Raw genomic sequence first — 17,503 nt, 5'->3', positions numbered from 1 at the left:
CAGGCTTGAGCCACCAAGCCCGACCATGGTTGATTGTTTTTAACTGTTACAGTATTAGAACAATTTTTGGGTTTTTGGCTAATAGTAGTCAAAGAAAGAATGCTAGTGAAAGTGCTTTATAAAATGTAAAGTGCTATACAAATGACAACTTAAAATTTAAGCAACACATTTATTGCACCTGTGAAAACAAATAAAAAACCAATCAACACAGTCCTCCTCTAAATTTCTTTCCGGCCCAGGAATGTGTGTATATTGCAAAGGCAGCTATGTCAGAGATAAGCGTTACAAACTCCCGTACATAGGCATGTTTTAACTGTAACCTTTCAAATCCTGAGAAACTTCTCAAAATGTTTGTCCTATTTGAAGAAACTTCCGACAGCATACTGTAGACAGACAGATAGATGATGATAGATGGTGTCAGAAGAAAAGAGAAAACTGGCCCAAGATGGCTGCAGTTTGGACATATGCATAATTAAACCACTGCCTACAAACTAAAGCTGACCCCTTGGGTTTGTAACTGGAGTTTGTTAAATATTTTACTGACAGATACTGGTTGTAAACTTGTTTATCAGATACAGAACAAAGGCAGGATGGAATCAATCATCCTTCCACCAGACCCTAAGGTGCCTACACAATTATTAACTTTTCTCTCCTACCCACTCAACCACATATTTACTTTACTTTAGGCATAACATCACTGAATATGAACCAAGTTCTCAACTATTGCTTCACCATACTGCACATATTTTCCTGCTTAAAAAATGTGTAAAGACTGTGCCTCATGCAGTCTACTTCAGAGCACAGGTAATAAGCTACTGGAACTCGTGCTTCCTGGGTGTGCATCCTCAAGCTTTGTGTTTGCAAGCAGCACATTCGGATTCAGAACGCCTCCTGACTTAGTCAATCTAATGAGAAGGTATTAAAAATTATGGAGAACAAAGCCTCTAAATCGACTAAATCCCCTGCAACTGCAGAATATCTGATTCCACCTTTAGAAACCCCAGCTGGGTTAATATACAGTACTTGGGGTGCCTCATTGTGTAATTGCTTAAACAAATGGACCAGGATGACTTAAGAATGACTCCACATCACAATGGCCTAAATGCAGACCCTTTGATATATGCAGACCAGGATGGAAGGTGCTAGTGCAAAAATTAAGCAACCAGAATGGGGAAGCTACTTCCAGTGGTATCTTGAAAGTAGCAAAAGTGGATAGGATGATCTTTCTTCCTTACAGAATGCTGATAAACAACTTAGAGGTGTTAGCAGATAGCTCTCAAATATACTCTCCTATTAAAAAAAAAATCTTCAGAAGTATCTCTCTTTGGTGTCTCCTTCACCACCTACACCTTCACTCTATCTTCATCTTTCTTTTTTTTTTTTTCTTTTTTTTGAGATGGAGTCTCGCTTTGTTGCCCAGGCCGGAGTGCAGTGGTGTGATCTCGGCTCACTGCAAGCTCCGCCTCCCGGGTTCACGCCATTCTTCTGCCTCAGCCTTTAGAGTGGCTGGGACTACAGGCGCTTGCCACCACGCCCGGCTAATTTTTTTTTGTATTTTTAGTAGAGACGGGGTTTCACCGAGTTAGCTAGGCTGGTCTCAATCTCGTGACCTCGTGATCCGCCCGCCTCGCCTCCTAAAGTGCTGGGATTACAGGCGTGAGCCACCGTGCCCTGCCACTCTATCTTCATCTTTCTAACTCCCCAGGGTGGATCTGATTTTTCTTCTTCTGCCATCTCTTTCTCCTTGTCTGACACTTGTTAAACAGACTGTGACAGGAAACACGGCTCCAAAGGCCCCTGTTCTTGTTGTCCTTCTACCTACCCTGGCAGCAACCTCTTGTTCAGAAGTGAGGGACAGGAACTCTACAGGAATGCTTCCTGTGGTTTCCTCATTCTGGGAACAGCCTACGATAGGTGGGGGATTCCTAATTCTCTTTCTCTTTTTTTAAGGGATTAAAACATTTAATTGGCCGGGCGTGGTGGCTCATGCCTATAATCCCAGCACTTTGGGAGGCTGAGGAGGGTGGATCACCTGAGGTCAGGAGTTCGAGACCAGCCTAGCCTGGTCATTACGGTGAAACCCCACCTCTACTAAAAATACAAAAAATTAGGCGGGTGAGGTGGTGGGCACCTGTAATCCCAGCTACTTGGGAGGCTGAGGCAGGAGAATCGCTTGAACCCAGGAGGTGGAGGTTGCAGTGAGCCGAGATCGTGCCATTGCACTCCAGCCTGGGCAACAAGAGCGAGACTCCATCTCAAAAAAAACAAAACAAACAAAAAAACATTTAATTATACACACAGATATTACACATATTCAATACAGTAGCATTCAGAATCCCAGCAGGATGTTTGTGAAAATTAACAACTTATTCTTTTTTTTTTTTTTTTTGAGACGGAGTCTTGCTGTCGGCCAGGCTAGAGTGCAGTGGCGTGATTTCGGCTCACTGCAGGCTCCACCCTGCAGGGTTCACTCCATTCTCCTGCCTCAGCCTCCCTAGTAGCTGGGACTACAGGCACCCACCACCTTGCCTGGCTAATTTTTTGTATTTTTAGTAGAGACGGGGTTTCACCGTGTTAGCCAGGATGGTCTCGATCTCCTGACCTCGTGATCTGCCTGCCTCGGCCTCCCAAAGTGCTGGGATTATAGGCGTGAGCCACCACGCCCAGCCAACAACTTATTCTAAAATTGTTTTGATAATGAATAGGGCCAAGAATAGCCAAGATAATCTTAAAGAATAAAATTGAAAGACTTATCAGGTATGACTTACAAAGCTGTAGTAAGATAGTATAGTATTAGTGGATAATATACAATTATATAAAAAGAATAGAGCATTCAGATACAGCCCCATATTGGATTTATGACAGCAGTACCACTGCAGTACAATAAAGAAAAGAGTGATCTTGGCTGCGTGGGGTGGCTCACACCTGTAATCCCAGCACTTTGGGAGGCCGAGGCAGGTGGATCACCTGAGGTCAGGAGTTTGAGACTAGCCTGGCCAATGTGGTGAAACCCTGTCTCTACTAAAAATACAAAAAAAATAGCTGGGCGTGGTGGCGGGTGCCTGTAATCCCAGCTACTTGGGAGGCTGAGGCAGGAGAATGACCTGAACCCTGGAGGTGGAGGGTGCAGTGAGCCGAGACCGTGCCATTGCACTCCAGCCTGGGCAACAAGAGCAAAACTGCATCTCAAAGAAAAAAGAAAAGAGTGATCTTTTCATTAAATGGTGCTGGGTGATCTACATATCCATGGGGAAGAGGGCCAGGGAAGAATCTTCGACCCTTACCTTTAATGCCATGTAAAAATATCACAAATTCTAGAACAATTAAAATCTAAATTTGAAAGGAAAACAAACTTCTGGAAGATAATAAAGGAGATTATTTTCCTGACCTGGAGGAAAGCAAAGATTTCTTAATCAGGATGCGAAAAGAGCTAGCTACAAAAGAAAAAGCTGATAATTTGTACTGCATTAAAATTAGGAACTTAAGTTCCTCAAGACTCAGTTAAATGAGTTAACAGTGAACAGAGTAAAGACATCTGTGAAACATATAACCACCAAAGGTCTTGTATCCAGAAAATAAGCACATGACTGAAGAGGATACCTAAATGGCCAGTAAGTTCTAGGACCCATTTGGAATCAGGGAAATGCTTATCAAAACCACACTGAGATATCACTGAAATAACAAATGACTGATACCAAGTGTTGGCAAATACCTGAAATAAATGGAGCCGTCATACAATGATGGTATGAGTGTTATCTGGTAGCATCATTTTAGGAAACAGTTTAGCAAGATCTGCTGAAGGTAAATTTACACATTTTCTATGACCCAGCAGTTCTGTTCCTAGAAATACTCACACACACACACACACACACACACACACCCCAAAAATACATAAAACAGTGTTGAAAACACATTACTTGTAGTAGCCAAAACTGAAAATGTCCCAAAATGTCTATCGACCCTAGAATGGATATGCTGTCACACAGTGGAATTCTATACAGTGAAGAAAAATAAAAAATACAGCATGGATTAATCTCACAAATGTTGAACAAAAGAAGCCAGACTGAAAGAGTACATTCTGTATAGTTCCAATTAAGTTTAAAAACAGGCAAAACCAACTGATGGTGATAAATGTTAGTTGTTACCATTGGGACCAGGGAACAGTGACTGGGATGAGACCTGTAGACTGCTGGTACCATCCTCTTTCTGATCAAAAGTTACTTCTCCTTTGCCAGCTTTGTCAAACTTTGTTTATGGTAGCTGAAAGGCTACCATAAGCAAAGTATCAGGGGCACCCAGGACCAATGAAAAAGCCACACATTCTTGAAAAGATATTAGTCATTACAATGGAAATATCTGGTGGATGCCAACTTCATCAAGTGATCAAACTTAGCATCATCAACGCTGGGACAACATTCCTTCCATCTTTGGTCTGACCCACCACCCCACTTAAAAGTTCCACAGTCTTTGGGTTAGGCTGGCTTTCTCCAAAAATGTTCAAGTATGGAGTGATGAAGTCAAGTATGGAGTGATGAAGTCATTGGGAGACGTGAAAAATTCACCATTTTTCTCAATGCTTGCATACTTCAAAAATATTGTTAGAAGTTCAGTTGGATCTGCTCTCTCAGTTAAAGCCACCTTGGCAGCCGCCATGCCCTGGCATCCAGGGTCCAGGGGGCTGTGGGACCCACTCACTGGCTTGCTCATGCTCAGTCCCAGTGGTTCACTTCCAGTACCAGCAGCGTGTGTACCCAGCCTGCCTGGAGTCCTGATTCTCTATCAACCCTAGTCGAAGGCCAAATTATGGGCCATAGTTAAGGAATTTCCGGACCCTTATGAAGATCGGATTTGCTTTACCAAAGAATTTGAACTCAATTAAAATCGATGACCCAGGTCATTCCGACATTTTTCGGTTTGTCTACATGCTGGTTTCAGCTGCTTAAGCTAAGGAATAGCTAGAAAAAGCACAGTGTGGTTGGATCCCCTAACAGATCTTGTTCCTGAAAATCCAGTATGACCTCTGCCACAGCCAACTCCCCAACTTTCAGAAGATGGCTCAAAGATGTGTGGGTATGAGCAGCTTCTCTGTTAAATGCCATTCCCTTGGTTTTTTTCAAAAGATCATAGATTACGGCTGGACACTTTGGGAGGCCAAGGCGGGTGGATCACGAGGTCAGGAGTTTGAGGCCAGCCTGGCCAACTGGTGAAACCCCATCTCTACTAAAAATACAAAAATGAGCCAGTCGTGGTGGCACACACCTGTAATCCTAGTTACTCAGGAGGCTGAGGCAGGAGAATTGCTTGAACCTCGGAGGCGGAGGTTGCAATGAGCTGAGATTGTACCACTGCACTCCAGCCTGGGTGACAGAGTGAGACTCTCTCGGAAAAAAAAAAAAAAAAAAAAAAATCGTAGATTGGATTAAAATCTAGCAATGCTGCCAGAATCCAGATGGGCCTGTTGTAGATTTTTTTTACCCACTTTGATAAAACATGAAAACATATTGCAGATGTCAGTGGACAACTTTGAAAACAATAAAAATGACACATTATTAAAGTTTCCCAAACAATTTGGATGATGCACTACCCACTCTTGTCAAATGTCACATGACTGACTAGGTGATGGCCAGAACTAATGACTGGCCAACTAGCTGACCAGTTGTCCTGCACAGTGATAAAAAAGGAAAATCAAAAGGCTGTACGCTTAACAATGGTAACAGTTAACCTCTTAAAACTCCCAGGCCAGGAACTCCTGGTCCTAAGAACTCTTCTCCCCTCGTCTGTCTCTACTACAAGAAACTAGGGCATTTTAAAAGGAATTGCAGGACATTGAAATGGAAACAACAGGATGATAAACTGGAAAACTAGGACTCCTCTGAGGAAATAGGGGGTTTTCTTTTTCTTTTTTTTTTTTTGAGACGGAGTCTCGCTCTGTCGCCCAGGCTGGAGTGCAGTGGCGCAATCTCGGCTCACTGCAAGCTCCGCCTCCCGGGTTCACGCCATTTTCCTGCCTCAGCCTCTCCGAGTAGCTGGGACTACAGGCGCCTGCCACCACGCCCGGCTAATTTTTTTTGTATTTTTAGTAGAGACGGGGTTTCACTGTGGTCTCGATCTCCTGACCTCATGATTCGCCCGCCTCGGCCTCCCAAAGTGCTGGGATTACAAGCGTGAGCCACCGCGCCCGGCCGGAAATAGGGGGTTTTCATTTCTCCCAATATGCTGCTTTAACTCACTCTTTGGGAGAAATTAACACAATAATAGGCACAGGAGCTGCTGTATGAGTTATAAATTCCACCTTACTTGAAAACCCTATTTCTCAGAGGAATGAAAAAGTTAACATGGTGGGTATACCTAATAAACCTATCTCTTGCTTTAAGTTCACATCTTTGCTTTAGTGGTTCATTGGGTTTGGCTTCCTCCCAAGGGCTGTGAATGTGATACCCTCAGCCAATCCCGTGTTTTCCTGATATGCCCAGAAGTGCCTGTTTAACCTTCTGGATTGAAATTTCCACGACATCCATAATGCTCATCTCTTTTTCCTCAAAGTGGGAAATGTTTCTGGAACTGAAACCATGGGATTGGGGAAAGCAAACCAAAAAATGCCCTCATAATATATCACAAGTTGGCCGGGCACCGTGGCTCACGCTTGTAATCCCAGTACTTTGGGAGGTTGAGGCAGGTGGATCACCTGAGGTCGGGAGTTTGAGACCAGCCTGACCAACATGGAAAAACTCTATATTAAAAAAATACAAAGTTAGCCGAGTGTGGTGGTGCATGCCTGTAATCCCAGCTACTCTGGAGGTTTAGGCAGGAGAGTTGCTTGAACCTCGGTGGCGGAGGTTGCGGTGAGCCGAGATCATACTATTGCACTCCAGCCTGGGCGACAGTGAGACTCCATCTCAAAAAAAAAAAAATCACAAGTTGATGTTAGTGGTGTAAAGATACCCTCATGTGATTGGGAAAATGAGAAAACAAAATGAAATGTAATAAAGGGAAGGAAACCATAAGGCTTTTTTTAAACTTCAACTTTTCTACTAATGCCAGAAGCTGAGCTTTTACTTGAAACTATTTCTTACCAGCTGTGGTCCCAGTCTAACATAGACATAGAAAAGATACTCACAGCTACTCCAATAAAGGTTGAGATTAACACTAAGAATCCCTTGTTTAACGTAAAATAATAGCCACTATGGCAAGAAGCCATAGATGGAGTTGCCCCAATCATGAGATTATCTTGAGAGAGGTTTTATTATTCCCTGCATCAGTCCCTGCAACACCCCCATTTTCCTTATCAAGGAACCAAATGGGAAGGGGATGGAGATTTGTACAAAACTTAAGGACTGTAGACAGTATTATAATTCCTAGATATCCAGTGCTTCTTAACCTTCATACTCCTGTCTGCCATACCAAATATCAAGGACGATAGTGTTCTTTTTTTTTTTTTTTTTTGAGACGGAATCTCACTCTGTCACCTAGGCTGGTAGTACAGTGGCACAATCTCAGCTCACTGCTGCAGCCTCCACCTCCTGGGATCCAGTGATTCTCCTGCCTCAGCCTGCCAAGTAGCTAGGATTACAGATGTGTACCACCACACCTGGCTTATTCTTGTATTTTTAGTAGAGACGGGGTTTCATGATGTTGGCCAGGCTGGTCTCGAACTCCTGACCTCAAGTGATCCACCCGCCTCAGCCTCCCAAAGTGCTGGGGTTATAGGTGTGAGCCACTGTGCCTGTCCCTGACAATATTTTTCAGTTGCGGATCTCTGTAGTGCCTTTTTAAAGCATCCCTATACATCTAGGTAGTCAGTATTTGTTTGCCTTTTCCTGGAGAGAATGACGATATACTTGGACTGTGATGTCACAGTGCCCCACTTACTTTTCCCAAATACTGAAATATGAATTTGGCAGACTTGGACTTTTCTCAGGGGATCCTCATCCAGTGTGTGCATACCTCCTCTGCTCTGACACACTTTCTTCTTCTAAAGAAGAAAACTTGTACTTACTTCAACAATTGGCCATTACAGGGTACAAGGTGTCTAAGGGTAAACTTTAATTTTGTCTTTCTCAAGTCAAATGTGGGACATGTCATGTCAGCCAAAAGATTGAGCATCAATCCTGATAGAATCAAAGGAATCTTAGCTTTTTTGATGCTTCCTACTAAAAAATAGCTTAGAGGGTTCTTGGAGTTGGCTTGCTACTGTAGAAGCTGGATACTAAATTTTTATCGTGTGACTCAACCCTTTTGTACCTGTTTAAAGAATTACCAGCCTGATCCCATCATGTGGACTCGTGAGGGACAACCAGCTGTGCAGCAAATTAAAGAAAGATTAGTAGGCCAGGCGCGGTGGTTCATGCCTGTAATCCCAGCACTTTGAGAGGCTGAGGCGGGCAGATGCTTGTGGCCAGGCGTTCAAGACCAGCTCAGGCAACATGGTGAAACTGTGTCTTTAGTAAGAAAATACAAAAATGAGCCAGATGTGGTGGCAAAACGCCTGTAGTCCCAGTTACGTGGGAGGCTGAGGCAGGAGAATCGCTTGAACTTGGGAGGCAGAGGTTGCAGTGAGCCGACTGCATTCCAGCCTAAGTGACAGAGCAAGAGTCCGTTTTTTTTTTTTTTTTTTTTTTCAAAGAAAAGGTTAATAAATGCCCCAGCAATAAGACACCCAAACTATGAACTTTCTTTCTGTTCATGAAGATGGAGGGAACACATTTGGTATGTTGACTCAAACTTGGTGACCAGCAAAGACCTATAGGCTATTATAGTCAGCAGTTAGATCCAGCGACTCGAGGATGGCCCCCTTGTATGAGGGCAATATCAGCTACAGCCCTTCTATATAAAACTGTTGGAGAGATAGTCATGGGGTCCTCTTCCTTACCGCCTTCATTCCACATTCAGTTGAGCTACTTCTGAATTCCCATCATAACTCAACACTTATCTTTCAATAGATTAACTTCCTATTCGGTCTTAATTTTATTATCCTCTAATGTTACCATCTCTTGTTGCAATAATCCTAACCTGGCCACTCTCTTTCTCTCTCTTTTTTTAGACAGGGCCTTGCTCTGTCACCCAGGCTGGACTGCAGTGGCGTGATCACAGTTCACTGCTGCCTGGACCTCCTGGGCGCAGTTAATCTGCCTGCCTCAGCCTCCTGAGTAGCTGGGACTACAGGCTTGTACCACTGCACCTGGCTAATTTTTGTATTTTTTGTAGAGACAGGGTTTACCACGTTGCCCAGGCTGGTCTCAAACTCCTGGGCTCAAGCAGTCTGCCCACCTTGAGTGGCACTTGTGGATCTCTGTAGTGCATTTTTAAGCATCCCTATACATTCACGTAGTTAGTATTTGTTTGCCTTTACCTGGAGAGAATGACGGTATACTTGGACTGTGATGTCACAGGGATATACGGTGCCCCACTTACTTTTCCCAAATACTGAAATATGAATTTAGCAGACCACAAAGTGCTAGGATTATGGGCATGAGCCACTGCACCAGGCCTGGCCAGTCTTCTGATAAGACCTCTCATGACTTCATCCTGATGACACACCCAACTTTTTACCCCAAGGACAGACCTACAAGAATCACCACTAGATAATGCTGAGACAGAATGGTTTATAGATGTATCTTACTTGAGGGGAGAAGGTGGTAAGGTTAAAGCAGGATGTGCCATGGTCATTGAAGCTGGTCTTCTTCAGGCTAAGTCAGCCCAACTGGCTGAACTGATTGCCCTGACTCAAACTTGTCAACTAGCAAAGAATAAAAGTAGCAAAAATTATGCCCCTATGCATCTGGTGGTGCTCATGACTTTGGAATGCTATGGAAAGAGAGAGGGTATTTAACCTTCTCAGGGCAACCCATAAAAAATGGACTAGTCTTGGAGCTCGCTTTTGGCAATTATAAAGGTTCCAGGCTGCTCTGAATTAAACAATACAGAGTCAAGGTAATCAATTTGCTGACGCAGTAGCTAAGAGAGCTGCATTTGAGACACCAGTCCGATCCTTGGAATGACTGTGAGACTTAAACAGTTAAGTCTATGCTAAAGGGAACCCAAGACTTAGCTTTCACCGAAGAAAGATCTACCTGGAAACGAAAGGAGGGGGTACTTTTCCCCCAAACTGAACTATGGACCTAATGATAAACCCATTATCCTAGTGGGGTATCAGATGCCCCTCATGGAACACATTTACAGCTTGACCCATTGGAATTCAGATAAAATGATATCCTATTATAAACAATATTATTGGAGACTGTCATCATGGCACAGAAGATTGATTCACAGTGTACCATCTACCCAAAACACAATCCTGGAAAACCCCTTTATGGGGCTCAGCGTCATTTTCTTTTTCTACCTAGACCTTTTGAGATGTGGCAGCTTGATTTTATCCAGCTGCCACCATCTTAAGCATATAAACATGTATTGGTAATGATATGCATGTTTTTGCATTGGGTAATGCAATTGCCCATCCTGCTGATGGGCAATGGTAGTGGGTAAAATCTTATTAGAAGGGATTACCCCATTATGGGGAGTCCCCTTTTGAACTTCACAGCAATAGGGCAACTTATTTTAGTGCCCAGGTCATTGAGCATTTGTAAAATTTGGAGCCAGGCACAGTGGCTTATGCCTGTAATCCCAGCACTTTGGGAGGCCGAGGCGGGCAGATCACCTGAGGTCAGGAGTTTAAGACCAGCCTGGCCAACATGGTAAAATCCCGTCTCCACTAACAATACAAAAATTAGCCGGGCATCATGGCGCATGCCTGTAGTCTCAGCCACTCGGGAGGCTGAGGCAGGAGAATTGCTTAAACCTGGCAGGCGGAGGTTGCAGTAAGCCAAAATCATGCCACCGCACTCCAGTCTAGGTGACAGAGCGAGACTTGGTCTCAAAAAAAAAAAAAAAAAAAATTGGCCTATATTTCAGTATTTTGATTGTGCCTACCACCCTTAGTTCCTCTGGATTGGTAGAATGGAGCAATGGAATAATAACACAATTGGCTAAGTCCCCAGATTGGTAGAATGGACCAATGGAATAATAAAAACACAACTGGCTAAATTTATGGAGGCTTTTCACCTCTGCTGGCCGAAGGCACTCCCCTTGGTATTGCTCAACCTTTGATCCATCCCTTTATCAGCTCTCTTCTCATGAAATTGTAACTGGAAGACCCAGGCACATGGGAATCAAGATGACTGATCCAAATTTACTGAATGGGGACATCTTGCACTGTTGTAAGGGACTCGTTCACCAGCTCATGAAAAGCCAGACCTTGGTGCAAGACACGTCCCACAGTGCGCTCCTGGGAGATGAAGATTCTGGTCATGACCTCCAACCTGGAAATTTTGTCTGTTGGAAAAGACATCTCATAAAGGACTCCCTCCAGCCTTGCTGGAGGGGCCCCTACCAGGTACCGTTGACTAATCCATGCACAGCCGAGTTAAAGGTTGTAGACTCACGGATCCGTATCTCTCACCTTAAAAAGGCACAACTTCCTGAATGGACCATGACTCCCACCAGAGATCCCTGTCTCTGATTCACCAAACAGCTTCAACCCTGAAACCAGGACGAGAAGTTGACAGCATCAGAGTGGACAGCTAATTGACCCAAGACTTCAGACCAGGCCTGTATGATCTCCTGTCTAAACATTCTTAGAGTATTATATTTACTTTGGGGACTGGCCTTGTCTGCTTTGACTCAGATTATAGGATATATAACCTGGTTAATGTTTCTATACACATGATGGCTATATATATATATATATATATATACTCAACTTTTCAGGGTCTCTGCTGGGGATGGAAAAATAGTTCATTAGCTAAACTCTCCTAAAGTGTGGCAGATGGAGGCAGTCTCTCAGATTGCTGGATTTGTCACCAGCTTCCAAGGGCCATTCAGGATCATTACATGCTACTTGTTGCGCCAGAGATTGATTTTTCTGACATCCAAATGTTACCATATACTTATATCAGTTCCCCCCAAATGTCACTTTCCAAATTCAAATTCAGCTTCTAAAGCCAAGCCATATTTTCATTCTGTGCTTAGTAATATCCCCTAAGTCTCACCCCTCCCCACCACCCCCAGGCCTATCTATCATAAGCCAATCAGGGACAAATTCTCTAACTTATCTAGAGCACAAACTTAATTCCTGATCTTTTCCAGGCCGCTGTCCCTGCACATTCCTGGCCTCCCACCGTTATTGTCATAACTAGTAACTGAATGTCCAAAGGAGAAAAAGCAAAGCAAATTGTACCAGCACGTGTCATTTGTTACATATCGTGCTTATGCAGGCTTTTGTAAGGCCTGCAGTAAAACCAATCCATGGCTCACTCAGGTTTGAAACAACTTTCCCGTGAATGGTTAAGAGATACATTTTGGTATGTGGCATTGGGCCACACCCACCAACTCAAGGATGGGCACATAGTGTAAATAGCTGGCAAAATAGCTGGCAAATTGAAGGGTGCTTTTTTTTTTTTTTTGAGGGAGGGTCTTGCTCTGTCGCCTAGGCTGGAGTGTGGTGGTGTGATCACGGCTCACTACAGCCTTGACCTCCCTGGGCTCAGGTGATTCTCCTACTTCAGCCTCCCGAGTAGCTGGGACAAGGAGTCTGTGCAGTAGCTCACACTGCCTGCTGCACTTACATCAACACCTCAGGTGAAGTAGAGACTTGCATAGAAAGAATTTCCAAGCAAACTAAATGGTTACAAGAGGCACAAACTACCGATCTTCTCAATGATCTATTTAATTGGCTTTCTATTTCTTCCAGTCTGCAATTCAACCCCTTTTTCATGGGTAAATTGCCGATGTCATAACAAGGTTTGAGGGAGGCACATTTCACACATGTGAATGCCCAATCATCGCACTTATAAATGACAAAAGTATCTCAAACCTTGATATAGTAGTCTCTATCCTACTTCTCTTACTATCACTTAAATTACTCACGGTATTTATAACCAACTTACCTAAGTCTATTGCTAAAAACCAGAATTATAGGCCAGGTGCAGTGGCTCACACTCGATCCTAGCACTTGGGAGGCCAAGGTGGGAAGACTGCTTGAGGCTAGGAGTTTGAGACCAGCCTGGGCAATGCAGTGAAATCCTATCTTGATAACAAAAAAATTAACACCCTCCCCCCCCATTATGGTAGCACAATGTAGATAGAATTATCCTGTAAGCGTAGCAGCAGATTCTACTACATACCTCTGGAGTGTCCGCCTCAGGCCTACATCAACCTCATCTCACCTCTTTCCCTCCAACGTGGGACATGACTTCCTGGGAATGAGCCTTCCCAATGCAGAGGGACAAAAGGACATAAAATATGATCATTTGTGTTCTCTAAAGAGAAATTTTGATCAAAAGGGGGAAAATGTGGAAATACAAGGAAAAATGGGTTGACACAGCCTCTTCTAAATATTTGTTCTGGCTGAAGAATGTGTGCGTGCAAAGGCAGCTATGTCAGTTAGATCAGTGTTAGAACCTCCCATAAATAGGCATGTTTTAACTGTAACCCCTCAAATCTTGAAAAACATCTTGAAATGATTTTTTTTTCTATTTCAAGGACCGTAAGAAAACATACTGTAGATAGACAGATAGATGATGATGATAGTGTCAGAAGAAAAGAGAGAGGTGAGCCAAGATGGCTGCAGTTTGACATATGGGTAATAAAACCATGGCCTGTTAACTGAGGCTGACCCTTTGTGCATTTGTAACTGGAGTTTGTTAAATATTTTACTAACGGGTACTGGTTGTAAACTTGTGTATCAGATATAGAACAAAGGCAGGATGGAATCAATCATCCGCCAGACCCTGAGATGCCTACACAATTATTAAGCCTTCTCTCCTACCCGCTCAGCCACATACTTACTTTACCTTATGTGTAACATCACTGAATACCAGTCACATCGACAAGAATGTAATTGTTGCTTCACTGTACTGCAGGCATACCCCTGTTTAAAAAAATGTGTGGATACCGTGCCTCATGCAATCTGCTTTGAAACACAGTTATAACCTATTGGAACTTGTGCCTCCTGGGCGCACATCCTCAATAAGCTCGGCCTAATAAACCTTGTTTGATTGAGATTCCCGTCTTGGTCTCTCAATTTGGGGTGACACACCTACTATGAGACTGGCATCCTAGATGATGAGTTCACAAAGATGGTAAAGGCAAGTGAATTCCTAACTCAGTTATTTTTATTTTTAAATATCTCAAAAACAGGCTTACTGAGATCATTCACGTACCATAAAATTCACTCATTTATATACCATAGGATTCACTCTTGTAATGTGTACAATTCAGTGGCTTTTAGTATACTCAGAGTTTTGCAACCATACCACTATTTAATTTTAGAAGACAAATGACAGTTCATAATCAGTATTTTAAGTTTTTCTTGATTTTTGGCTTTATCTCACAGCTTAATTTTCCTCTTCTTTCCCCAAACACACGCTTACGGGTGAGATTGTATGGGGTCTGTTCTCAGCTGTAACTATTAATCAATTAGCAGATAGTATTACCTTTCTTCCTTTAAAACATAGTGCCGAGTGATATGATGCCTATGAGAATAAAGGCAAAATTCACATAGTTTCATAGCTGATGGTGTCATTTGAACAAATAAGATAGATTGTACTGGAGGAATCATTTAATATTGCACAAATGTGGTACTAGGAAAGCAGTATTCTAAAGAACCACCAGGTTGCTTGAAAAAACAAATCTCCAGTTTAAAATCAAGTTATGCCACGCCTACCCACTACTTCGTTAAATATATAAAGTAACTTGGTTTCAGAGACCGTTTTGTGACCTTGGTTTTGCTCTAGAGATTAACTAGTGTTTTTGTTGTTGTTTTTTTAAACATTTCATGGGTTTGTAGATTTTTGAAAATACTTTCAGTTAATCTCAGGGCTCCCCAAACCTCGAAATGGTTAAACACCAAACACTGTTTAACTTGGTTGCTGTAAACAAAGCCCAGAATGAAACCCCTGTGTGTTTGCTGCAGATTCCCAGGTGCCTCTTAAGTGTGAGGATAAGCTCAGAAAAGGCTTAATAGGTTTATTAAGTTGTCATCCATTAAAAGGTTCACATGCTTCTTGTGTGTTGCATAAGGACAGGTGTCTGCCACCTTGTTGCATTTCTCATTGAGCATTGCCTAGGAGAGGGTAAGCCCTAGGATTTAGATCCCTCTCAGATGTTCAGGCAGAATAATTTTGTCAGGATAAAAGTAAGGTCATGGAACTATATAAAAATGGATTATGAATCCTAAGACATCAGCCTATTCTCGCCTATGTCTAAGAAGAATATTCCTCAGCTTATGCCTGGAATGTCTTGCTAGGGGGTGGTGGGTAAGTTTTGTGGAGGTCCCCACCAGTAGAAAAAAAATCATTGAAGAGGGACACTTAATTCACGATGGCTGCTGATTAAAAAGAAAGCCTCAGTATTCACCTATAACCCTAACATCCTTAACAGCTTGCCAGTGTGGTAACTGGCACAAACTATGGCGTCTTGGTCAAATCCAACCTCAGTGAAGGTAGTTCACATCCTAGAGATGAGCTGAATGCTGATAGCTTTGAGGACTTGTTTATTTGGGGGAAGGGAAAGAGATTGTGAGGGTAGAGATAGGAATCTATCTGTTGTAATAGGATTTGGTCTGTGTATTAATGGAACGAACTGGCCTTTTTTGCTCTGCTTCTTTTGTCCTTGCTGAGAAGGGAAGCTGAAGTTTCCAAGAGTTATGGATGAAGTCGGAGGGTATTAGAGGAACTGTTTCTGACCTTATTGATGGTAATGCAAGCTGTTGGGCGAGTTTGGAGAAGAGCACAGGGTGGTGTGAGGACGAGGGCCGTATTACATTTTGCCTTAAAACAGGAATATACAGATTAAAGCAATAACTGCTACTCTGCTTTCTTGTTTCTGCAATCTTCTGTCATTTGACATTGTTTTTTCCAAAGCAACGTGCGACCATTTTCTTCAGGATTTTCTTTTCAGTTATTATATGGGTTTGTTGTTGGATTGAGGAAAAAAAAAATCTGCCTCATCTGAGCAGGCTTCTCTAGATCTTTTCTTATGACTGTGTAGAGGGTACTTCCTCATTTTTCTTCCTCTCAAAGATATCAAATTCCCAAGCATTTAACTAAAATTATTATCAACTAAAAATGTTTTTTTTAAACAATTCTTAGAGGTAACTGTTTAGACTTAATTATTGAAATGCATCAAGGCCTCTGCCTTGCCCTCATCCCACTCTTTTGCCTGCCTCTCTCACCAACAAAAACATTGCAGAGGAACAGTTTATTAACAATAGCCTGTTTGAAAGGGAAGCTTCAGTTTCTAGCTATTTGCTAATAAAAGTTTAAAAAAAATTTTCTTTTAAAAGTTGTAAAACCTCTGTCTATATTTCAAACCCTTCAATACCAAAAAAATACACATAAAAAGCCTGGCTATTTGGTTACTTCTGAATCATTTTCATTAATACTTGCTATATTATACTAACCAGAATTGGAAGGGAATGGGATCAGACGAGATAATCTAAAGACAAATACAGCCATATGTCACACAAGGACGTTTCGGTCAACCACAGACTGCATATATGATGGTGGTCCCAAAAGATTATAATACCATATTTTTTTGTACCTTTTCTATATTTAGATGCACAGATTCTTACCATTGTGTTATAGTTGCCCACGGCATTCAGTACAGTCACATGCTGTATAAGTTTGTTGCCTAGGAATAGTAGGCTATCCCATATAGCCTAGGGGTGTTGTAGGCTATTGCCATCTTGGTTTGTGTGAGGACACTGACGTCTGCACAAGGATGCCCAATGATGGATTTCTCAGAATGTGTCCCCGTTGTTAAGCAACACATGACTGTACTGAAGCTTTAGGTTTACTCATCTAAGTTTATTTCTAAAAACTTTAAAAAGATAGTGTTCTGTGGTAATAACTCCTAAAACTATGGACACGAAAGTGGTATTAATAATTTTCTTGGCCGGTCACGGTGGCTCACACCTGTAATCCCAGCACTTTGGGAGGCTGAGACGGGCGGATCACAAGGTCAGGAGATCGAGTCCATCCTGGCTAACACGGTGAAACCCTGTCTCTACTAAAAATACAAAAAGTGAGCTGGGCGTGGTGGCGGGCACCTGTAGTCCCAGCTACTGGGGAGGCTGAGGCAGGAGAATCACTTGAACCTGGGAGGCGGAGCTTGCAGTGAGCCGAGATCGCGCCACCGCACTCCAGCCTGGGTGAAAGATTTATGTGATAATTTTGTGATAATTTATAGTTAGACTCTCATACATACACACATCCTCTGGACTTGTCCATTGGAGTTTAGTTTCTATATTCATTGCCTTTTCATCACCTCTTTTAGTCCAGATGTTCTGGTGAGCTGGCCCTTGATTTGGATATTCCAAATTACTTTTCCTAAGGTACAGATTTACTGCCAGCTACATATTTGCATCCAGCCCCAGAGCTGTTTTCTTCATTACTTCCTTGACGTTGAGATTTTTTTTTATTTTTTATTTTTTTTAACAGGAGGACTG

General features: G+C 42.6%; 1 protein-coding gene and 1 pseudogene across 4 annotated transcripts in view; one reads left to right on the top strand and one right to left on the bottom strand.

Moving 5' to 3' along the window:
- The window catches only part of SINHCAF (SIN3-HDAC complex associated factor), a 46,051-nt gene that overhangs the window by 10,147 nt on the left and 18,401 nt on the right, over positions 1–17,503 (top strand). Inside the window, exon 2 of one of the 4 annotated variants that reach the window (XM_012503571.2) lies at positions 11,465–11,602. The exons of 2 other annotated variants lie outside the window; for them this stretch is intronic. The gene's annotated coding sequence lies outside the window, so the exon portion shown is untranslated. Of the gene's footprint in view, positions 1–11,464; positions 11,607–17,503 lie in introns of all 4 variants that reach the window. One more of the 4 variants, XM_003277789.4, reaches the window with a different exon arrangement.
- On the bottom strand, positions 12,764–12,861 carry LOC115832974 (annotated as a pseudogene).

The sequence above is a fragment of the Nomascus leucogenys genome, chromosome 23, assembly GCF_006542625.1.
Source record: "Nomascus leucogenys isolate Asia chromosome 23, Asia_NLE_v1, whole genome shotgun sequence".
In the NCBI taxonomy this organism is placed as follows: domain Eukaryota; kingdom Metazoa; phylum Chordata; class Mammalia; order Primates; family Hylobatidae; genus Nomascus; species Nomascus leucogenys.
This window is presented reverse-complemented; position numbering and strand designations above follow the sequence as displayed.